Below are 25,062 nucleotides of genomic sequence, written 5' to 3' on the forward strand. Positions count from 1 at the left end.
GAATTTAGTTATCCAAGCCGTGAAGCTTCACTCATTAATTTCACTAACAAATTCATAAAAACAAGTCTCTGAGCATTGGAATACTGTCAAGCTAATGGAAGCTTTCATTTGAAGCTTGAATTAGTATTGGCAATAAATACTGTCAGTTATCTTCCTTAAATGACAGTCTCATTTTGTTCATTTTTTAAAATAGAGTATCTGCCAGAAAAACAACTCTGAGTAACCACATCTATTTGCCAATTGTTTTTTAAAGTACAAATTCTGTTTTATGAAAACAGTAGCAAGTTTAGTTCATAGCTTAAACAATTGCTCACATTTTTTTTTCATGTTAACTATCCTACTTTTGTGTGTAACTGAAATGTCCCTTGTAGTCATTCAAGGAATCTAAAAAAGACACGTACTTAAATATCCAGATTTAATAACATTCGTAATCTTGATGTTTGATCAAGGACTTGCTGAGGAGACCATTGATACATTGGCCACTAAGAGAATAGTGATCCCCACTGGTTTGATGGTATTGCCTGACTCTTTCTGATGCGAGGTTAGGTCCACCATTGTGTCCTACATTCAACACAAATGTCAGTCTGGTAAAAGCAGCGAACGATGAGTTCATATTTTAAAGATAAATCTGAAATAACTAACTCCCTAAATGGTCTTGGGGAGCCAAAGACCATTTTGAAAGCTGCTAAAGTACCCAGTGGTGTTCTTCAACCTAACTAACATTCATTACATTTTAAAGTTCAATTTTATTTTTGGACTCTTTAAAAATTAATAAAATTAAAAATTATGTGTTCTTCATCTCTATCAAGTACATACTTTGCTTACTGAATAAAACTATGTTTTGATAATTAAAGATTTCTGGTAACGTAAAAAATTTGGCCGGGCGGTGGTGGCGCACGCCTTTAATCCCAGCACTCGGGAGGCAGAGCCAGGCAGATCTCTGTGAGTTCGAGGCCAGCCTGGGCTACCAAGTGAGTTCCAGGAAAGGCGCAAAGCTACACAGAGAAACCCTGTCTCGAAAAAACCAAAAAAAAAAAAAAAAATTTGTTTAATACTAAAATTGTTGAATTTTACCTCTTTTCTACTAATGCTCATGCTTGAAAAGCATTAGACTGTAGATGATGTAGTCTGTTAGTCTAATCTTAGATAATAATGAGGGAATAAGGAAAATGTTTTTCACTTATATATCACTTTAAACTATACATCATTAACTTCTAACATTTTCTTCAGTAATTTAAGACCATTTTATTCTTTAATTTTTTTCAATTTCTTAGGAAACTTGTTAGCCTTTGTGATTCAGTGTGACTGGCTATTTCTTATATATAATAAGATTTTAATTTTTTCTTGTCAGTTACCTGTTTTTCTTTTCAGAGCCATAGAGGGATTTTGTGTGGGTGGCCTCAGAGATCTCTGCCAGCTCCTTTTGTTTGCTCTTTCTTCTCTCCTGGAAAACTCATTCACTATCTGTTCTCCTTTGCCTTTGCTAGCTCCATCCTGATCTTAGGTTTCCTCTCTTCTCCAGTGTACTTGCAAAGCACATTCCACTCTCTCTTGTTCTTTTCTGCCTGGAGAGTAAGAAGCAAACATACAGATTTCTCTTTTTGTTTTTGATAGTAGCTGGAAATCAATATGGGGTCTACTAGCCATTTGTAAGACAACTCAGTCACTCTGCTACCCATCTTCCTTTTGGAGCTGAGTTATGCCTAGGGCCATGATGCTCTTATGTGATAAACCCTACTGACCTTCATTTTTACTCCCAATCATTAACAATTCTCACTGCCCAGATCTCAATGTTTTTTAAAATCATATATTTAATTTTCTTTTAGTTTTTATTTTCCATGCTGCTGTGACTGAATTGTATTTCTTGTCTACAAATTTTATATTGATGATGCTCTAACCTTAAAAATATTTAGAATTTGGAGACAGGCTGTTGGGTAGCACTTAGGTTTAGTAGAAGTCCTGAAGGAGGTAACCTAACAATGAAATTAATGTCACCATAAAAAGAGACACCAGAGAGCTTGTTTGTGCTTTCTTGAACACATGAGAATACAGTGACTAGGTCTACAACATAAGGAGTGAGCCATCTCCACGAAATGACTATAGTTTATCCTCCAGAACTATGAGAGATGGATGTCTATTTTTAAATACACATAGACTGTGGTATTTTGTTAAAGTAACTCAACCTTATATGTTATCATCTATCTGGAAATCTTTCCATCCTAGATAAAGGTAACTGCCCACTTTTCACATTGCCATGCACAATTGATGTGGTGTGCAATTTTGAGATTTCTAAATGACTTATAAAACAACCCATTTTGTAGTGGGTAGCCATTCCAGCTTTGATCTGGAAGTTCCAACCCTCACTGAGGCTTTGGTAACTGTAACGCCTACAAGGCAGGGCTGAGAGAGGACCCTGAAGACCCGAGATCCAGATGCACTGACTCTTGGTTCCTGGACCCCGGATGCTGGAGGTAGACTGAGCAGAGTTCTTCAGAGAACATCACCGGACTGCGCTACACCTTTCCCAGGCCTTACAACCTACCTATCCCTTCACTTGTAAGTTACCCCACAGAATAAACCTCCCTTTTAACTACGTGGAGTGGCCTTAATAATTTCACCAATATCATTTCTACTGATTTTTCAGCACTGTCTGGAAGAGTACAGCTCTTAGATTACAGTGGGAGAAGTCAGCAGCACTTTGGATCCTTTCTGCTCACTAATGACCTCCATCTCCATTTCTTCCTTACTCACAGAGACAACTGCTCCTATTTCATTGAAGGATTCTTAAAGAAGCAACATTGGAATCTGGATGCTTGCCTTTAATTCTAGCACATTTTAGTTGCATTAACAAATTATCTCTTGGGATATGTATATATATATATATATATATATATATATATATATATATATATATATATATATATATTTGCAAACTGTGAGTCTATCAGTGTTAGTGTTCCAAGATGGTGTATGAGAAGAACTTGAATCATACTGATTAGCACATAAAATGTAACCAGTAAGTATGGATTTCTGTATTTGTTCATATTAAAAAATTGAAACTTCATAGTGAAATTCTCTCCAAGTTTGTTTTAAAACTGAAGTTTTAAGCTTATCTGTTATCATGTTTTGTTTCTGCTCTCTTTCCATCATGGTGCATTTAGTCCTTCTTCAATAAAACTCATTCCTCTGTGGCATTACATCTGCACAGATTCCGTTTAGATTACTCATACCCCCTGCTCTCTCCTCTGGCTTCCTGTTCTTCCTCTACAGGATCTTTACTGTCATTCTTTAGGTGCAGAAAAGACCCTCTGTATTTTATAGTAAAGCTATCCATTTTCATTGTTCCTTGCTTTATCATCTTCATTTTCTTCAAACCACTCACACTCTTTCATCTGCCTAATGACCCGTCACTAAAATTTCAGTTTCTGTGTCACTTTATCTCGAAACCCTTCCTTAATCCCTGTGATCTGGCCTAAATGGCTCTTTTTATGTGGTCCCTTAGCAAACTGCTCCTTCTTGTCAAAGCACATATCACACTCGAATTGCCTCACTGCTTGTTTGTGTCTTCTAAAATATTGCCAGCTCTTTCAAGACCAGAAACCTGTATTTATCTTATTTACTATCAATCCAGTGCACAGTTGTGGAATATAGTAGGCATTCCATAACCATTTATTAACTATGTAAGAACAGATGTAAGCTTAAGAAAAATAACAAGAGAAGTAGAGAATGTTGGCAATATTTTAGAGTCAGTGTCTTGACTACTCACTGACTTATATATTTATTTTGCTGCAGCTCTATTTGAATTTGAAAGATATACTTAAAAATCACCAGCAACATGATGGCATAAAGTCTTAATGTTAATCTTACATTAAGTAACTTAAGTAACTTAAGAGTAATTAAATTGACATTTTAAGTTTGTTTGCTAAATTACTTTACCTGCCTGTCCCACTTCTCACCTGATTTTTCTTAGGAATAATTGTGGTAAAATTCTACACTTTTTTTGCAATAGTTTTCCCTTTATTAATTTTATTCCCAAGTAACTCATAATAATATCCTTGAAATTTTTCCATATTTTGGATAAAATTAACCATACTTAGAAAAGGGACTTGGGATGTTCTGAGCTGCGTGTTGATGAGGATGTGGGCAGTGGTATAAATCTTGAACCATTAAAAGGGCCAATAAGCAGCCCAGAGAAGATGTCATGCTCTCCTACTCCTTTTGTTTTGTCATGGAAATGGGAAGAGATCCCAACTGGGAAATCCTGGAGAACTAAGTGTACTACTCGGGCTCGTAAGGTTTTATGAAAGTGGTTCTCTGAGTTAAATTGTGTTTTCTGATTTCTAATGTACAGAGGATGTCCTGTGGCCAATAAAGTGTTCTTACATTTCTTCAGTCATGGTCTCTGTTTCATTTTTGAAATTACACCCACCACAAAGGGCCATGATGACTTCAATAAAAACATACTGGGGTTAATAGATGTATCCACAGACAAATAGCTTTTTCTGTTCTGTAGTGGTGACTACAAAACTCATTAAGAGTTTTCCATCATGTAAATGGGAAAGTATCTTCCCAGATAAAGAAACTCCCTCTTCCTAAGAGGTAGCACTGAAGCCCACATTAGAGGAATAAGAAAGAAAGCAAGAAAGAAGGAAAGGAAGGAAGAAAGGAAGGAATGAATGAAGGAAGGAGGGAAGGAAGGAAGGAAGGAGGGAAGAAAGAAAGAAAGAAAGAAAGAAAGAAAGTGAGAAGGAAAGAATGAAAGAAAGTTTGTATCATTTAATCAATATCCATGAAATGCCTTTTTACTTTTTACCCAAGTGGCAATTTGTAATTCAGTCACCACTTTCTAGTTCCATTCCAATTTAAACCTCTCACTAGATGTTCTGAGAATGTTAGGTCCTTTCTCCAGGGCCACATGTCCTTTCTCTTATTCCCTGGTTAATAACTGGAGGAAATTAAGGTAATTGTGTTGTGAGCATGAGAGTTGGTGAGACAAAATGAACCAAAAGACAATGGAAAGACTGGTCTCAGGACCATTTTCTTAGGCTACTTCTTCACTTGAAAATAAAATCAGGAGATATTAATATTAATTGTCCTGTTCATTACAGAAAAGCAAAAATGACATTGTAACACCCTCTAATGCTTTCTTTGAACTTAATAATGTTTCTTCACCAGTGTATATTCCAGTCATGGTTCTTAATCTAGTCCACAAACTTTGGTATTAGTGCACCTCTGCAGGTAATATTGGAATATTGGTATGCAGGAATATTGTGCTTTTACACAAGCACATGTGCAATTTCCTTAGATTTTATCTCATACCCCCCAAAATTTAAGATTTGGAAAAGACAGTAACCCCCTTACACACAGTCTTTATATGAATATATAAACATTGCTATAAAGATGTATTCACTGTTGTCATATAGATATGGTGTAAACATACTTGAATGCATTGAAATGCATTTATGCATGTACTCACATACTACTATATATAATTAATTACACAGTAATATATATTCTTGCAATATCTATATGCCTATATTGTTAAAATAAAACTTTGGCATTTAAATCCCTTTGTCTCAGCTGCTAACACCCAAGGCACTCTCTTTCTGGAAACCTGCTGGCTAAACCATTCCAAGGAAACAGGTAGACAATCTTTAGTCTTTTCCCAATACTCCAATTCCGATTCCCCAGTGTCTTAGTTAGGGTTTCTAATACTGTGAGGAGACACTATGGCAACTCTTACAAGAACAACATTTAATTGTGTAACACGAATCTTAAAAAAGTCTTATTAATAAAAAAAAAACCAAAAAACCCAAAGCCCAGGTATTGGGATGAATGCTGAAAGATCAGAGAAACAGAACAAGCCACATCCAACCTCACTTTGTCATCTTCTCAGCTGATCCTGTTTCCTCAGACTGAAAGTCTGTGAGTCCTCATCCAAATGGATCTCAGTTGAACTGCTAAAAGCTAAAAGCTTAAAAAGGCTCTAGTTCCTGGTCTTCATGCCTTATATACCTTTCTGCTTTCTGCCATCGCTTCCTGGGATTAAAGACTTGTGCCTGGCTGTTTCCAGTGTGGCTTTGAACTCACAGAGATCTGAATGGATTTCTGCCTCTGGAATGCTAGGATTAAAGGCACGTGCTACCACTGCCTAACCTCTATGTTTAATATAGTGGCTGTTCTGTCTCTGACCCCCAGGTAAGTTTATTGGGGTGTATAATAATCAACCACACAATTGGGGCTGGCTTACAGTTGCAGAGGTTCAATCCATCATCTTCAAGGTGGTGTGCAGGCAGGCATGGTACATGAGAAGGAGCTACATCTTAACCTGCAGGCAACAGGGAGTGAACTGTGCCCTACACTGGACATAGCTTGAGCGTCTGAAACCTCAAAGCCTGCCCCACAGTGATACACTTTTTTCAACAAGGCCACACCTCCTAATAGTGCCACTCCCTATAGGCCAAGCATTTAAACACACTGGTCTATGGGGGCCATACCTGTTCGGAGTTCCTGCCCATTCTTCCAGCAGCATGGCCGCATATGCGCACTTCAGTGGCCAAGCAGTTGGGGGTGGGGGTGGGGGGATTGCGTCCTACATGTAATTTGTGCACTGTGCTGCGTGATCACATAATTTGCACAAAGTGTGATCATGCAATCTGTGCATGCTGGTGTAGCTCTCTGGGCCCACGTGTGCATGTGCAAGGGGATCCTTAAGAAGCCAGTCACTGGGGCTGGAGAGATGGCTCAGAGGATAAGAGCACTGACCGTTTTTCCAGAGGTCCTGAGTTCAATTCCCAGCAAGCACATGGTGGCTCACAACCATCAATAACAAGATCTGGTGCCCTCTTCTGGCCTGCAGGCAAACATGCTGTATATGGAATAAATAAAGAAATCTTAAAAAAGAAAAAAAGAAAAGAAAAAAAAAAAAAAAAAAGAAGCCGGTCACAAGTCTGCAGTGGTGGCACACGCCTTTAATCCCAGTACTTGGGAGGTAGAGCCAGGCGGATCTCTGTGAGTTTGAGGCCAGCTTGGGCTACAGAGTGAGTTTCAGGAAAGGCGTAAAGCTACACAGAGAAACCCTGTCTCAAAAAACAAAAACAAACAAACAAACAAACAAACAAACCCTGGTCACAGACTCCTCCCCTCTCTCTTCTCTTTTGCTCTGTTCCCTTCTCCTTCTGCTCTCTTTTCTTCCTCCTCTTCCGCACATGTCCCTTCCCAGACCTGTTTACTCTATCTTCTGTTCCTCCCCCATCACTTCTAAAAAAACTGTGTTCTGATAATGGGTTTGTTGCCCTCGTGATCCTTCTCCCAGGGTAACTGCTGCAACTGCAATGAAAACAACAATACCTATCAAAGCGCCACACCCAGACTCTTTCCCAGCCCTTTAGCAGACAATCTGGAGGGGCCTGTTTTCTCTTTCTTCCTCCATTCCCTACGACTCCATAGATCTTTGTGGCAGACCCAGCTTTCTTCCCTCCTGCAGATCCTCTCGGTTCTAGGCCAAACTGATTTCATTATGTTAGCTTCCAGTGCCTAGGAACAAGTTTCATCCTTCTATCCAGTATCTCCAGCGGCCACACCTGGCAGTGACTTAGAAGCATTTCCTACCAGGCAAGGCAGAGCTACCACATGCTCCTAATATCCAGAGAGGGCAACAGAAACCAAGGACTAAAAATCCCACCCAGCAAATATAACACCATATATTAACACCTAGAATTATAATAAGCCCAAATCTAGATACTTGGATACCAACTTTGAAATAGAACCAATAGCAGCCAGGGCAATATGTGTGCATTAGAGTCCAGCAACCCTACTACTGAGAAATGCAGTATAGCTGACGCACAAGAGGAGGACTTCATAGCAGGTGTTACGAATATGTGCAAGGACTTTAAAGAGGATATGTATAAATTCATTAATGAAATCAATGAATACACAAACAAATATTGAAGATAAATGAATAAAAGTGTTCAAAATAAAAGAGAAATGGAATCACTAATGAAAACCTGAAGTGAAATAAACCAGGAAATGAAAGATTTAGGAAGTTGAACAGGACCCTCAAAAGCAGGCCTCACCCACAGAATACAAGAGATGGAAGAGAGAATCTCAGGCATGGAAGACAAACTAGAGGGATGGATACCTCAGTCAAAGAAAATACTAAATTTAAAAAAATCCCAAAACAAACAAACAAACAAACAAACAAACAAACAAAAAAACAAGCCACAAAAGGTCCAGGGAATTTCGGACACTATGAAAAGAAAATCTACAAATAATAGGAATAAAGGAAGGAGAATAAACTCAGGGCAAAAGCACAGAGAATATTTTCAGCAAAGTCACAGAAGCAAATTTTCCTAACCTAAAGAAGGAGATGCCTGTCCAAGTACAAGAAGCAGACAGAACATAAAATAGACTGGACCAGAAAAGAAATTCCCGGGTGCACATAAAAATCAAAACACTGAACATATATGCCAAAGAAAGAATATTAAAAGATGTAAGGGGAAAAGACCAAGTAGCATATAAAAACAGACCTATTAGAGTAACATCTGATTTCTCAATGGAGATTCTAAAAGTCAGAAGGACCTGGACTAATGTGTTACAAACTCTAAGAGAGAGATATGCTAGCCCAGACTACTATACCCAACAGGAGTTTCAATTGCCATAGATGGAGTAAATAAGTTATTCCACAATAAAACCAAATTTAAGAAGTATCTATTTACAAAAACATCTCTACAAAAGGCACAAGAAAGAAAACTTGAACCCAAAGAGGTTAACCACACCCAAGAATACCCAAAGAATAATAAAAAAAAAATCTCAGACCAGCAAATAAAAAGAAGGGGGAAAGCCGCACAAAGCAACATCAAAAAATGGGAATCAACAAAAACTGCTCATTGATAACTCTCAAACTTAGTGGTCTCAATTCCCCAATAAAAAGACCTAAACTAACTGACTGGAATAAAATGCAGAAACTATTCTTCTGCTACACTTTAACATCCAGGGTAGACATCACCTCAGGGTAAAAGGATAAAAAAAGATATTCTGAGCAAATGGGCCCAAGAAACAATCAGGTATAGTCATTTTAACATCTGAAAAAAATAGACCAAATCAGAACTAATCTGAAGAGATCTTGAAGGACACTATGTACTCATCAAAGGCAAAATCCAACAAGAGAATATTGCCATTCTAAACACCTGTGCACCAACACAAGGGCACCCAGGTTCTTAAAAGAAATATAACTATAGGTAAAATCACATATGATGCCTCACACACTGTTAGTGGGTGACTTCAACATTCCATGCTCACCAATCGGCAAGTCACCCAGACAAAAACTAAACAGAGAAATGCTGGAGCTAAATGATGGCATACACCAAATGGACCTAAGAGATTTACAGAACATTTCACCTCAACACAGAAGAATATACCCTCTTTTCAGCACCTTATAGAATTCTCTCCAAAACTGACCACATTTGAGAAAGAAAGCAGCTCTCAACAGATTCAAGAAAATTGCAATAACCCTTCATCCTATTTTAATACTATAGATTAAATTTGGATACCAATGACAACAGAAACAATAGAAAGATTACAAAGTCATGGAAAAAGAACAACTTATTTCATGGATGCAAAAGGGGTCAAGACAGAATTAAGAAAGAAATTAGAAACTATTTAGAATTTAATGAAAATAAAAATACAACATACCCAAACTTATGGAACAAAACGAAGGCAGTTATGAGGCAAATCCATAGCACTAAGAGCCTAAATAAAATAATTGGAGCGATCTCACCTCAGTAATTTCATGGCACATATGAAAGCTCTAGGACAAAAATAAGAAACCACACCAAAAAGAAGTAGACAGCAAGAAGTAAACAAACACAGGACTGAAATCAATAAAATGGGAACAAACAAACAAACAAATACAATATAAAGAATCAATGAAACAGAGTTGGTTCTTTGAGAGAAATCAATAAGATTCACAAATCCTTATCCACAGTAACTAAAAGGAAGAGGGAGATAATTCAAATTAACACAACTGGAGATGAAAAGGGGGACATAACAACAGACACTGAGGAAATCCAGAGAATCATAAGGATATGCTTAAAAACTAGGCTTTACCAAATAGAAAAATCTAAAAGAAATGTGTAATTTTCTTGATATATACCACCTGTCAAAGTTAAGTTAAGATCAGATAAGCAATTTAAACAGACTTATAGCCCCCGGTGAAAACAGGCCTAATACATCCAGTGACATAGAAGCAATGATTTAAAGTCTCCCCACTGGTCCTAGAGTTGAAAAGATAAGTGGACACATGCCTCCACCACTAACCCAGAAGCTATCTCCAAGTGATAACAAATGAAAATTTAGTCTTCTTCAAGGGAGTTGCACTGGGAAAACAAACTACTCTTAAAGATAGCCTGCATGCCCAGAAGTAGATAACCAACAGAAAATGAGCTCAGTCTTTGGAAGTTTGTTGTCTCATAATGTTGTGTAGGAGCATTTCAAAAACCTTTCACCCTTGCACAGCCTTGAGGCATGGGGAGGGGCTTGGATCTGCCTCTACTAAATGTACCTCCTCATGGGAGGCCTTACCTTCTTGTAGGAGGGAATGAGGGGTAGATTGAAAGGGGGAGGCTGGAGGGGTGGGAGGAGGGAAGAGGGGGATCTTTGGTATGTAAAATAAATAAAAATGTTCTTAATAAAAAAATGGTACCTTCCTCATCTCACAATTTTATAAAATTTTCTCATACCAAGATAATTTTAATGTGATTCATATTATCATTGATTTAATAGTAAACTAAGTATTGCTAATTATTGGGGCATTATAGTTGCATATCCAACTTTATTTGCAAGGATTTTTACTAAGTATCTGGTAGAATGAAATGGCGACTTCAATGTTTATTTTAATAATTCAATTAAATTCAACAGTTCAATCATCTACCTTCTCAAACCATCAGAATGTTAAGCTACTGTTGTTGCCGTGTCGAAAGACCCCCAAGCAAGACCACAGCAGGTATCTGATGCAAGCACACGGGGTTTATTAATAGCAAAGTAAGCCCAGGCTTGGTCTATGTCCAACACTCGATACAGCAGGTGGAGGAGAACGCCCCAAGCACTCACTTCAAGGGGTTTATATAGGAAAGGATTACATGCAGAGGGTTACATATCTTGGGACTGGACGAGGGGGCTAGGGGTGAGGGAGTTCTTTGAAGTTACTGGCCAAACTATAAGCATGAGGTTACTAATGGCTAACAGGATGCAGCATATCTGCAGAGACATAAGTTTTTTTACTCCCTATACCCTATTTTTGCTGAGCCCAGGATATATACATTCAGATTTATTGTTCCAGCCTTATTTTCCCACCAGGTCAATCTCCAGTCAACTCTAAAACTGCTGGTTAGCAAATACCTTTGGGGGGTGGGTAGCATCTCTCAAGGGGGCTACTGATTTTTCCCCTTCACTACTAAGAAAACATTTCTATTAGATATGCAGTATGCATGATGTTAGAAATGAATTTTTGTCTTGTATATGTAACCATCATCTTCTCTCTCATTAAAAAAAAAAACGAAATAAAAAATAAAAACCTTTCATCTTATTTATTACTTTTATTTTTAATATACACTCACATATATACACATATATGTACACACACACACACACACACACACACACACACACACACACACACACACACACATTTTCTTCTCTCTTTTTACCATACAGGTCCTTTGCATATTATGGCTTCCAAGAAATCAGTCCACATACCCACACACCAGATTTTTGATAAAGAAGCCAGAAATACAAACTATAAAATAGACAACATCTTTAACATATAGTGCTGGTAAAACTGGGTGCCTGCATGTAAAAGAATGCAAATAGATCCATATTCATCACTCAGCACAAATCTCAACTTTGAATGGATCCAAGACCTCAACACAAGGCCAGATAACTGAACCTGATGGAGAGAAAGTGGGAAATAGTCTCCAACTCATTGGCACAGGAAAAGACTTTCTGAACAGAACACCATTAGCACAGGCACTAAGATCAACAATTAATAAATGGAACCTTATGAAACTGAAAAGCTTCTGTAAGGCAAAGGAAAAATTCAGACAAAGCAGCAGCCTACAGAATGGAAAAAAGATTCTTACCAACTACACATCGGACAGTTGGCTAATGTATAAACTACTCCAAAACTAGATATCAAGAAAAAAATAACCTAATTTAAAAATGGTATACATATCTAAACAGAGAATTTTCAAAAGTGGAAACACAAATGGCTAAGAAGCACTTTAAATGTTCAACATCTTTAGTCATCAGGGAAATGAAAATCAGAACTACTTTGAGATTTCATCTTACACCTGTCTGAATGGCCAAGATCAATAAAACAAATGATAACTCATCTGATAAGGATGTGGAGTAAGGGGAACACTCATCTGCTGCAGGTGGGAGTGCAAACTTGTACAGCCTCTATGGAAATGATGTAATCAGAATAGATTGTACGAGGGAAAACATCTGTTTTCAATCTATTTAAAAAAATGTTGGCAATTAGAAAAAAAAAGTTGGCAAGGGTTTTTACAAATAAAACTCCTAAATATATTAAATATTTTTCTTGTAAGGAAATATGTATCTTGGCCAACTATGGTTATCTATGCTTTTAAACCCAGTACTGGGGAAGCAGAGGCAGGTAGATGCCCATGAGTTTAATGCTAGTGTGCTCTACATACAGAATTCTAGGCCAGCCAGGGGTACATGGTAAGACCCTTTATCAAAAAGGAACACCCCCAAATCAAAGAATCAAAACAAGAAAACATATCTAATTATGCAGGGGTCACCAGGATGACAAATTACTTTGTTAAAGCAAAAGTGATACACAGATGACTTGCAGAAAAAGATAAATAAAGGTTAAAATCAAGACCTCTATATAATTTCAATCTTTTTTGAAGTTTTCATTTTCTTACTGGTTTGCCTTTATTGAAATGTCTATTAAAAACTGGCCCTTCCAATATCACCAGGGAATAAATAAAACAGATAACTTCATTAGTGTCTTCCCAACCCTTACAATAGACAACTGTATTATCTTCACTTTAATTCCAGATTAAGCAACTCAAATTTAATGTAAGTTTTAGATTTCTTTCTCTTCTTCACAGTGACTTGGAGATCATGCAATCAATACTAGAAGATGGCAGAGAAAAAAATCAGTATTTTGTCATGTGGACTTTACCAATGACTTCTATGAACAGATTTATAGAGACAAAACCCTACCAATGAAATTCTTCAACTACTTTTTAGATGCCTTGAATTCCTTTGTCCATGCTTTGGATTTCTCACTTCCATTGCCATTCAAGGAAGAAATGTCCCAGTATTCACCAATTTTACTTGGTGTTTAGTTGGAGAATTGAACAATCCAGAGACTATCGTCTTTAAAAGTGTCTCTAAGCACAGTTTGCTCACAGTCAGTGATGCACTTGAGCCAGCAAGTGTTTAATTTCTTACTTAATAAAATTACCAAAATGTGGATCTTAAAATAGAGAGGTATTTAAGAAATGCGTCTATGGGGAGTGATTGCTATCAACCGCACATAAAGCACAATTGGATATTGCAATAGTACTTACTGTAAAAGAACATCTGTTCCTGGGCCTATTAATCCTCTTCCTTATAAAAACCATCCATCCCTGAGTGCACAGAGGGAAAGAGGGCATCGAGCAGGATGCTGACAGCTATAGGTGGGCAGGGGCCAGGGCCATGGAGAACATCCCTGAAAGCTACTTTAAGGCACTAAAGTCCAGCATCTGTTTGCTAATAATATTTTATCACTCTGCCAGGCCATGTCCAGTTTATTCAACCTAATGTAAGTAATGAACATGAAATCTTTAGGGCAGCTAAGGACATTTACTAATGAATATAAGAACCTTAGAAAGGAAAATGATAATAATGGATGGAGCAGTGTTCTTTGAATCACTAGACCAAATAAATTGGACATGACATAATAGCTTCTTGTTTTTGCCAGAGACTCACTCTGGCTCCTTAGAGAGAAATTCAATCACTTCTGTTTCGGTCAACTCTTTATCAGCTGTTTAAATTACTTGATGAATGGCTTTAGTGAATATCCTGGGCCCTGGAATTTTTATAAATAGCTGAGGGTGCTTGTCAGTGTAATAGGAGGGTTTAGAATGTTTGGGCTGAGCATATTTTCCTTGCCAAATCTTGTATGCAAATTTACTTGTAATGAACTGATGGGCCTAATTGCTATCTTTTGAGAGTTGCTTTCATTTACATCTTGGAATTGCAGCGAAACAGTTCAAATGAGACCACATTGAGGGTGAAACACATTAAGATTAAATTCTACTAAGATTAATAACTACTTTTGAAATAGATGATGCTGTTTTAAGATAGAAATATATATATATATATATATATATATATATGTATATAAATCTTTTAGCCTTTTTTTGTTTAAGTAAAAAAAAATCCTAGGAATTAGTGTTTATAGTAGCTGGAGTTCTAAATGATTTACATATCCTGATTAAGTTAATTTTCATAAAAATACCTGCAAGGAACATGTAATCAATATTCTGTTTTATAGATGGTAGAATCTTGACCTAGAGAAGTTTGGAAATCACAAAAGATCACAGAATTCTAACCAATGTTCTTCCCACCATGTGGCAACTTCCAAAAATTTATCTACAAATTGGGATTCCTTTTTTTTTAGTGTTACAGAGGAAATATTTGGAAATAAAGAGGACGATTTGACAATTATCCATGTGTTACTAAATAGAGTAACTGGAACCGAAACTACTGATATTCCACACTACCGATCACAGCCAATTAAAAATGTTTAATGCCTATGGCCTCGTGCTGCTTTAGTTACAGTGTGCAATGGGGGGTTTAACTAAGCAAGGTCAGAGAATAGCCCAGAAAGCTATGTATTCAGTCCTAGATCCATCACTGAGAAGGAAGCTGCAACTCTGATGTGGGATCTTAGGACGAAGTGGGACAATGTGCTGCCTTCAACGCTGGTACATGATTACCTACCTACTTCTGCCTCCAGAAAAGCAAGCCAAGTGGTCTCCCGCTGAGACTGACACCTTCTCCTAGTCAGCCCAAGGTTCTCTTCTTGTGAGCTTTCCTACATTGTCCCCGCCCACCTATGTCTCAAATGTTTTAATTTCTACCCACCTACATTTTGTTTCACATTCACTGCCCAGAGTGAAGGCATTTAGGAGAGGACCCTGAGATAAGCACCTGTATAGGTGCTTGCTTTAGAATCCACCAGCCATCACTGATCCAAATAGCTATGGCCAAGATCTACAGTGCATCCTTAGAAATTCCTGGGACCAATCTCTTCAGAAGAGAGCTAAAGGACAATTTGATAAATTAACATATTGCCTACAAATCATACTTTTCTCCATATTGTCTTGTAAATTCTAGCCATATTAACAGATTTTCTCACTTATATTTGTATCAATAATATTAGTAGCTAATACATTTTTGTTTCTATTTGTATCAATAATAACTAATAAATTTTTAAGTTTTTAGGTAATATTTTTAAACATGTAATTAAATAAACCAAGTATTAGCCAAGTATTAAATATGAATAAATGTTATGAATTAATATGAATTTAAATGTGCCCAGCCAACTTTCTAAACCTTACACTTCTTGTATAGAGATTTAAGAATTGTTGGTAGGTACGACCTCTTTCTTTCTTCCTTCCTTCCTTCCTTCCTTCCTTCCTTCCTTCCTTCCTTCCTTCCTTCCTTCCTTCCTTCCTTCCTTCCTTCCTTCCTTCCTTTTTTTTTCTTTAGTTTTTTTCATAAGTTATATTTTCATCCTATTTTCCCCTTCCCCAACACTTCCCAGATCCTTCCCACCTCCCTATCCACCCAACTTGATCTTCTTTTTCTCAAAACAAAAACAAAAAAACAAGTAAACAAACAATCAATACTACAAAAATTAACCAAACCAAACAAAAAATAGCCTCCCCAACTGGAGATAAAACATGTGTTGGCCAACTACTCCTGGCCATGGGGCTTGTTGTAGAATGTGATTGATATACCCAGTGACACTATTGGAGAACTGATTTTCCCCCTTTCAACAGCTACCAACTGCAAATAGCTTCTTGGTTAGGGGTGGGGTTTGTTGTTTGCTTCCCCTTCTCAGTGCTGGGATTTCGTCTGGTTTGAACCTGTGTAAATAATTGTGTATCAGTTCTGTTGTATCTGGAAGACACCGTTTCCTTGGAGTCATCCAGCAACTTTGGCCCTTACAGTCTTTACACTTCCTCTTCTGCATAGATTCGCCGTGCCCCCCCCCCCCGAGCATTTAGGGGAGGGGTCTGATGATGTCATCCCATTTAGGACTTAGTGCTCCAAAGTCTCTCAGTCTCTACACATTGAGGGTCTTTGTGTTTCAAAGGTATGTATTTCATTAAAGAACAAAGGAATTTGGAATTAAACTCACAAAAGACATAAATTATTGACTACTATTCATGTTGTTTCTGTTTATTTGGTTGTAAAAAAATCTATAATTTGTACACTGTGATATGCCTTTCAGATTTTAAAGAATGCTGAAATAAATAATAGGGTGCACAATCTGAAAGGGTTCATTTTCTCTACACCAATTGTTCTGAATCTGTGGGTAGAGACCCACTGGGAGGAGGGTCAAACCACCTGTTCCTGGGGGGGTCACCTAAGACCATCGGCAAACACAGATAATTACATTATGATTCATAAGAGTAGCAAAATTACAGTTATGAAATAGCAATTAAATTATTTTATGGTTGGGGCTCATGACAATATGAGGAACTGTATTAAAGGGTCACAGCATTAGGAAGGTTGAGAACCACTGCTCTAGAGGGATATGTGTTCTGTGTGTCTATTACCTTGGCTTAGAGATGGCATGTCCCTGATGGATTATTCACCGGAGTTCCCCTCACTACCAAGTGTGTTTTATTCCCCCTGTGCTCATTTGACATCTTAATATGGCTGAGCTCTGCACTTATCCTCCCAGAGGAAGGTGAATGACCTGTTGGGGGAAGAAGAAGGAAACTAACCTGGGAATAAAAATGATTTGTGGTTAGCTGAACTTTCTCAGGAAACTAAGATATCCAGTCTCAGTGGCTCTTCTTCTTTTTCAAATGTACTTCCTTTGTTAATGTTTGACATGTTTTTAAGTGAGAGCTTTTATTCACTGATTTATTCCTTAATCTTCATTTAATAGTTGGTTTCTAAGCTCAATATGCCTTTTCATTTTTGTTACAAAGAAATTTATTACAAAAAAATCTACAATTCTCTTATGTTATGTGAATGCAAAACTCGATTACCTACATTTTCCCACCCGCTGATCTCCAGACGTGTGCTGGGAATTGTCTTTTGTACTAAATTCCGGCTGAACTTTGGTTCGGAGTAGCTCAGGGACAGCTCTGTGCTACTCATTAGTGGAGTGTTTCTAAGCCCGTGGTGGCAGGTAAAGGAGAAGCTCATAAAATATTTATAAGAAGTAGAATAACTGGATTAGGACTTGGGAGTGTGCCACAAAATTGTACCACAACTTGAGATAAGTCACTTAACCCCCAACCCTCAACTTCTTCAGTGGCAGAAGGGATATGCCAGTATTTGTTTTCTGAAGTGGCTGTGAATTTGAAATAGTGTCAGTCATTTGGTACATGATGCCACTTTCGGGTGATTCAGAACTACTGCTGTTTTTCTTAGTGGAATATGTTTCCCTTACAAAATAGACACTCTAATAGTTATGCATTTTGTGGAAAGGAGTCATTTGTTAATTCAATTAACATATAGATTATTCATCATGAATTTGTTCGTGATGCCACAGAATGACAAGCAACAAAGAGGAGACTTTTGTAACTCAGCATATTTAGGCTTTGACCTTGGGTGTCATCAACTATTCATGTAGTTTCCAGAGAGATCCAGGCATGCAGTAGGGGGAAGAAGTAAATTAGTGAGATTGTGTTTCTCTTCTCTTTTTCTAGTAATGAAATCCCTCCATTCTTGTCCATTTCTTTATGTGCCTCTAAAAGATTTCACTCCAGGTATTTTGCAAAAATAAAGTTTGAAGATTACTAGTCTGTCAGCATCCTCATTTATAGATAAAGCCATCTTATTCCTAAATCTGTTTCTAAATCATGCAAGTTTGTGTTTTAATTACAGAAAGAATTGTATAGTTTAAAGAATATTCATTTAAGATTTTAGACTAGTGTTTCGTCAACTTTCCCTGTGCATTGGAATCACCTTGAGAGATTTAAAAATCTTGATGCCCAGGTGGCTCCCAGACCAATTATATCAGGTCTCCACAGGTGATTCCGATGAGCAGCCAAAGTTGGAAACCACTGGCTTGGCGGGAGGGAGAGGTGACTTTGATTTAAATTGGGAAGAAAATGCTTATGGAGAAAGTAGGATTTGACAGATGGGCTGAATGTTGATGGGAACAAATGAAGGAACTTTTGTTGATATAGTAATATTGGTTTAAGAGAGTATGTAAACAGAACAAGAGAGGGAGAGAGGGTGAGGGAGGGGTGAGTATGAGATTATAAATCAGAAGTGTAACAAGGCATTAAAAAATTATTTCCTGGAGGCATGTGGTTAGGTGGGTGGGGAGATAGGAAGGATCTGGGAGAAAGATGGTGGAGGGGAAACTGATCAGAATGTATTGTATGATTTTTTTTCAAGATAAAACAAGAAACAATTTCCCTTGGCTTCATAATTTGACATTTGTGAAAATGTGACTAATGTAGTTAATCTCTAAATATCTATTTCTTCACCTGCAAATTGGGAGATAAAAGGGTCCATTGACAAAGTTTAAAACAGACTAAATGAGAAAATTAATACAAAACATATCTTTCATTATGTTTCCAGAGGGTCTGAATTAAATTGAGCAGCTGGAATTTGAATACCCAGTGATGAAGGGAAACATGAGTGGGTAGCCCTTCTACAGCCCCTCAGAGCCTTAACCATAGAAAGCCTCTAACCTATATACCTTCTCTCCCATTCATATTTTCATTCTTTTTCCCCTTTCCCTGTATCTCATGAATGAATGAATGAATTATTGATATTTGTAGTTCTAAAAATGTGCAAACTACATTTCCCCCAATCAGCACCCAGTGCCACTGTCTCTGATCCTTTTTGAGAACACAAGTGAATCACATTATGTGTTTTCATCTGCTGTTAACACTCAGGTGGTTGTAAAATCATGTGCTATTGCAGCTGGCTTCTCCTCTTAGTGAGAAACATAAATCTAAGTGAAGACACCTCACCAGAAAACTCATGCAAAATAATCAACCAACCAACCAACCAACCAACCAAACAAACAAACAATGGGGGAAGGGAAAACAAACACTACAGTACATATGCATTCCAACAGATGTGTAAAACACAACAAAGAAATACACAAGACATGATAAAACAAGACATTGCAAGACCCCTAGAAGCTCACAGCTCCTCAGTACCAAAAATTGAGATAACAAGATAAACTGTGCTATCCTCAGAAAAACCAGGCAGCAACACAATAAAATTGTAAACGGACTTCCAAAGTCAATATAGACACAGATATTTTCAACAAAAATGCTTGGAATTGAATTCAAGAACACATTAGGATCATAGAACACCGATAGGATGGTTTCATTTCAGGGAATCAAGGTTGTTTCTAGATATGCAAATCGGGGTATATGTAATATAACAAGGTTAGGCACAATGACAGAAATCACATTACCATCTCCATAGATTTAGAAAAGGCATTAGATAGTGTTCAATACAGGATATCTTCATGATAAAAGTCCTAGGGAACATAGGTCATTGTATTTTATTATAGAAACAGAAACATACGTAATACAATGTGTGTGTGTGTGTGTGTGTGTGTGTGTGTGTGTGGTATGTTGTGTGTGTGTGGTATGTTGGGTGTGTGTCTCACAGTGCATGCATGGAGGTCAGAAGACAACTTTTGGGAATTGGTTCTTTGACTTTAATTCACATCACCAGACTTGTTTGTAAGCACTTATAGCTGTTGAGACATCTTGTCCACTCAAAAGGATTAGCTTTTCTATATATCAACAATAAAATTGTTTTGTTTTGTTTTTAGGCTTTATTTTAAATTTTGTTTTATTTTTTGGGAGGGTCACAAAGGCAGAGGGTGGAGGTGAGGGAATAGGGAGATGAGTGGGATCAGGATACACGGTGTAAAATCCACAAATAACCAATAAAAAAGTTTTAAAAAGAAATTAAGATAAAGATCCTATTAATAATAGCTTTAAAAAACAAAACCAAGCAATAAATCCAACCAATGAATTGAAATGCCTCTGCAATGAAAACTTTAAGATACTGAAAAAAAAAAGTTGAAGATGCTAGAAGCTGGCAAGGTGTTTTAACTTACAGATTAGTATAATTAATATTACAAAAATGGCTTTATTACTCAATGTTGTATACATATTCAGTATAATTCCTATCAAAATTGCAATTACATTCTTTGTAGTAGAAGAAATAATTCAGTCAGAAGACCAAAGACTCTGAATAGCCAAAACAACTCTAAGCAGATAGAACAATGTTGAAAGTATCATGATTCCTGATCACAAGCTACACTCCAGAAGCACAGTATCAACAACTCAGGCTACTAGAACACACTCATACACATAGATCAATAAATAGGGGAATAAGGGACCCAGAAATAAACACATAGAGTCACAACCAACTAACTTTTGACAAAGCTGTCAAAAACCTATATTGGAAAGATAGTCTCTTCAACAAACATTGGGGAAAGTGGAAATTTATGCATAGAAAGGTAAAAATAGATCCATATCTCTTAAACTGAACAAGAATAAACTTAAAATGGACAAAACATCTTAATATATTGCCGGGGACCAGCCTTAGCAGTTTCGGGGGTCCGAAGGATGGGATACCTGGAAGGCGCAGTAACAACTCAGAGACAGTGTTCATGCAAGCTGACAGGTCACTTCCGGCTTCTGCAGTGGCTAAGTAGCTTCTTTGTCACAGTTTCCTTAGCTTTCCTGGCTTCCCTAGCTTCTCTAAATTCTCTCAGCTTCTCTTAGCTTCTCTAACTTCTCTTAGCTTCTCTAACTTATCTTAGCTTCTGCTTTTGCCCTGGTAACCTCAGTCTTTTATTATCATAAGTAAAGGGGAAACAGAAAAAAAAAAAGGAAATCACCCAAATACAGAATGTTCTCATAATTCCAAACGTTATTCTTAGAAAATCACCAATATATTCCTCATCATCTTTTCTTAAACACAGGAACTATCCCAGACTTAACACCAAAGCAAGCATAATCTATTTTTATTATTAATGATTATACAATCTTCTGACCACTTCACCCAGAGGCTAGCAACATGCAATTTCGCAAAAAAAAAGTAAAAATAAGAACAGTGGTCAATGTACCGGACAGTCATTTCCTTCTCACACAGCCTGCTCCGACCTCAAGACCCCTGCAGCCGCCTAATTTCCTCCTCAGCCCTCTGCAAACACCAAGCCCCATGACTGGTGGGTCACAATGACGTCAGACGAAAAAATCTGTCCCTGCAAGTCAGCGACTTCTGTCCTTCTATATTCCAACAATTCCAAAGAAGACCTGATCTAATTTTTAGAGTTTTCATGAAAGAAAGCTCACCTTTTCTGGCAGCTCCTTTTAATCTAGGAACCCGATAAAGTTTGTAGCAATCTCTCCATCAATTGTCACATTATCTCCACACTCCTTCAGGAGGAATAAAAAATATCTGGATTAAAGTTGCCATCTCCCTTTCTTGGTGGAGGTCACTATTTTCCTCCTATTCTAGGTTCCCACACTTTAGTTTGTCATTCCATCTATATGTTACTCCATCCACAGTCTTCAGCCAACACCCCTTAGGTCTCAAATTTTACACAATGTCTTTGGAATATCCTCAGAAACTGAATTATTCATCATGGCCAATTTAAGTCTAGTGTGTTGATACACATCATACCATGTGCTATAGTTGACCACACATTAGGTACAGTTTATCCAAGCCTAAAAAACTTTCCCAGGCTGCAGGTTCTTTTCCATGAACTGCATAACTGCCTTAACCCTAGCCTGGATGATCATCTCTGTACAATTATCTGTGAAATTTACTTTACTCCTTTTCTGTATCACAGAAATCACCATTGATCTAGGAACACAGAACATGAAGATCAGATAGAAGAAAAAAACTAGTATTACAAGAAGTATTTATATGGAGGAGGACATGACATGTGCACACCATAAAGCATGACCTTGGGACACATAGGCATTTCTGCCTTGGCCCTCTAGAGGCATGCTAAACAGAAGATCCTGAAGGGAACACTCGGAGGGTTGATGGTCCACAATTTCGAGTCCCCTTTTCTCCAATTTCTGCTGCCAGCGCATCAGCCATCTTATTATGCCATCCCTGACAATATATGAATTGAAATTTTGAAACAGAAAATCATAGGGAAAAACACATTAAGGTACAGGCACAGGAAAGAAATTTTGGAAAAGTACCCCAGGAGTATAGAAAATACAAACAAGTCATGACAAATGGGACCATATGAATAATAAAAGTTGCTGCACAGCTGAGAAATAATCACCAGAGTTAACAGACAACCTCAGAAAAGGAAAAATGACCTGATAATCCTACACCATCCAGGGATTGATATCTGGAACATAAAGTGAATTACAAAAATTGAACACCATATAACCAAATCTTCCAATTACTAAATGGGCCAACGGGCTGAATGTGCAGTTCCCAAAATATGAAATACAAGTGGCCAATAAACACTAGAAATAGTGTTCAGAATTTGTAGACATCAAAGAAATGTGAATTGAAACTGCCATGGGATCCATCTCATTCTAGCCTTAATGGCCAGCCTCAAGAATACAACTGACAACAAATGCCAGCCATGATGTGTGGAAGGAACAATCCTTAATTAATGCTAGTGGGAATGTAAGCTTATATAGCTACCATGGAATTCAGTAAGGAGGTATTTCAAAATGATAAAAAGAGAGCTACCATAAAACCCAGCTATATCATTCTTGGATATGCATCCAAAGGATTCTAAGCCCTACCACAGAGGTACTAGCACACACATCTTTATTGCTCTATGTTTACTTATTTATAATAGCTGTTTGTTAACACATTAAGGGAATATATATATACACACATACATATATATGTATATATATATAAACACATTAAGGATATATATATATATAAAGGGTATATATATTAGAATTTTATTTAGCCACAAAGAAAAAATGAAATTAGGAACATTTTCAGAAAAATGAAAAATGTTATGAAACTGGAAAGCATTATGTTAAGTGAAATAAGCAAGATGCAGTATAGCAACTACTTGTTTGTTTTTACTCTTTTGCTCTTTGTGGGGGTGGCTGCCACCCAGCTCCCAAATAAATTCACACACAGAGGCTTATTATCACTTATGAATATAAGGCCTTAGGTTGGCTTAGTTTCCAGCCAGCTTTCTGTAACTTAAATTATCCCATCTACCTTTTGTCTCTGTGCTTTTCCCATTCTCTTACTTCTGTAAATCTTACGCTTACCCCGTGGCTTGCTATGTAGTTGGGTGGCTGGCCTCTGGAGTCCTCCTGCTTCTCTGACTCCTAAATCTCTCCTCCCAGATTTCTCCCTCTATCTAGTCTGTCTGCCTGCCAGCCCCACCTATCCTTTCTCCTGCCTTGCTATTGACCATTCAGCTTTTTATTAGACCACCAGGTATTTTAGATAGGCACAGTAACACAGCTTCACAAAGTTAAACAAATGCAACATAAACAAAAATAACACACCTTAAAATAACATTTTACAGTAAATATTGCAAATTTCTTTTTGTATGTACAACTTATATTTTAATTTGCAAATATATGTGAGTATGTATTGGGGTGTGGGCCATGAAATTAGAATGGGGACAATCCTCCTTTTCATCTAAATACATAGGAAGGATTTTAACTTGAACATAGTCAAACTATATAGAATAAGAACAGAAGAAAATAAGAATTACATTTACAATATCCAGTCTATTTGTATTTGGCAAGGTCAGAGAAAAATACTGCATTGTTTATCTTATCATGGTGAATCCAAAGTTCTGTACCTAATTTGCCTTCTATCATAACTAAAGAAAACTGTAACTATAACTATCTAGTCTTTAACTCCATCAGAGACCCCAAAAGAATATATTACCTGAGTAGACAGGAAGTGCAGTTCAAGCCACTTTCTAAACTATAGAAGTGACAGAGACATCTAACTGCCTGGACAGTCACCCAAAATTCCTCTGCCATGCTGGGGCATCCATTTTTGGCCTACAGGCCTAGAATATCTGGCAGACTTTTCTATGAAGCATGAATTTTGAAGGACTGTCCTAACTTATCTTGATAAAGTTCAGCAATCTTTCCCCTTTGTGTTTTGATTGTCCAGCATACTGTCAGTAGTCAAGGCAAGGGCAGTTTCTTGTCCAAATGGCTAGCTTTGCCACAATGGAAAAAAAACCTCATATGGAATTCTTTGATGCCCATGATCCTTTTATGAAGTAGATAGGTGTTGCTAGGAGCTGATGTGTCTCATTGTCATGAAAAGCCTTAGGTCATTAAACACCTTAAATGCCATATTCTGTAAGTCTTTGAAGCATTTGAAGAACATCTATCTGTCTACTAAAATATATCTGTTTAACCTTAAGAACATACCTAACATGACACAAGTTTGATTATTATAGATGAGTAACTACTAATCTGAATTTCTTAGTTATACAATACAGTGATAAATGAGATATATAAGCACAATACCCCAAACAAGAGTTGAAACATACAGTATAACAAAATAACTTTAAATTTGTATCAATAGACCAAAATCCATACCAATGTAAAATGTTTGAGGTTAATAGTTGTCTTTTTAATCCTATATACCTAGATTTCCCCCCAAGTGATGACAAACATCCATAATCCACCAAATGACCAGAAACTACCAGCCCCACCTCTTGGGAATGTGGGTGTAGTGTTCTTTAGACTGCTTCCAGTTATCTGAAGGCAATGGCATCTTTAGGGGATCCTGAGAAAATTGAGATGATGGTCAAGTCCTGGG

The 25,062-nt window shown here is 37.3% G+C and overlaps 1 long non-coding RNA gene across 1 annotated transcript; it reads right to left on the minus strand.

Moving 5' to 3' along the window:
- Nucleotides 1-1,220: 1,220 nt before the first annotated feature.
- Nucleotides 1,221-24,467, minus strand: LOC121821288 (uncharacterized). Its single transcript, XR_013043319.1, has 2 exons — nucleotides 24,169-24,467; nucleotides 1,221-1,565 (listed from the first exon to the last, which is right to left on the minus strand). It is a non-coding gene; the product is annotated as an uncharacterized LOC121821288 (long non-coding RNA).
- Between the last annotated feature and the right edge of the window lie 595 nt (nucleotides 24,468-25,062).

Source organism: Peromyscus maniculatus, chromosome 11 (assembly GCF_049852395.1).
Source record: "Peromyscus maniculatus bairdii isolate BWxNUB_F1_BW_parent chromosome 11, HU_Pman_BW_mat_3.1, whole genome shotgun sequence".
NCBI lineage: Eukaryota > Metazoa > Chordata > Mammalia > Rodentia > Cricetidae > Peromyscus > Peromyscus maniculatus.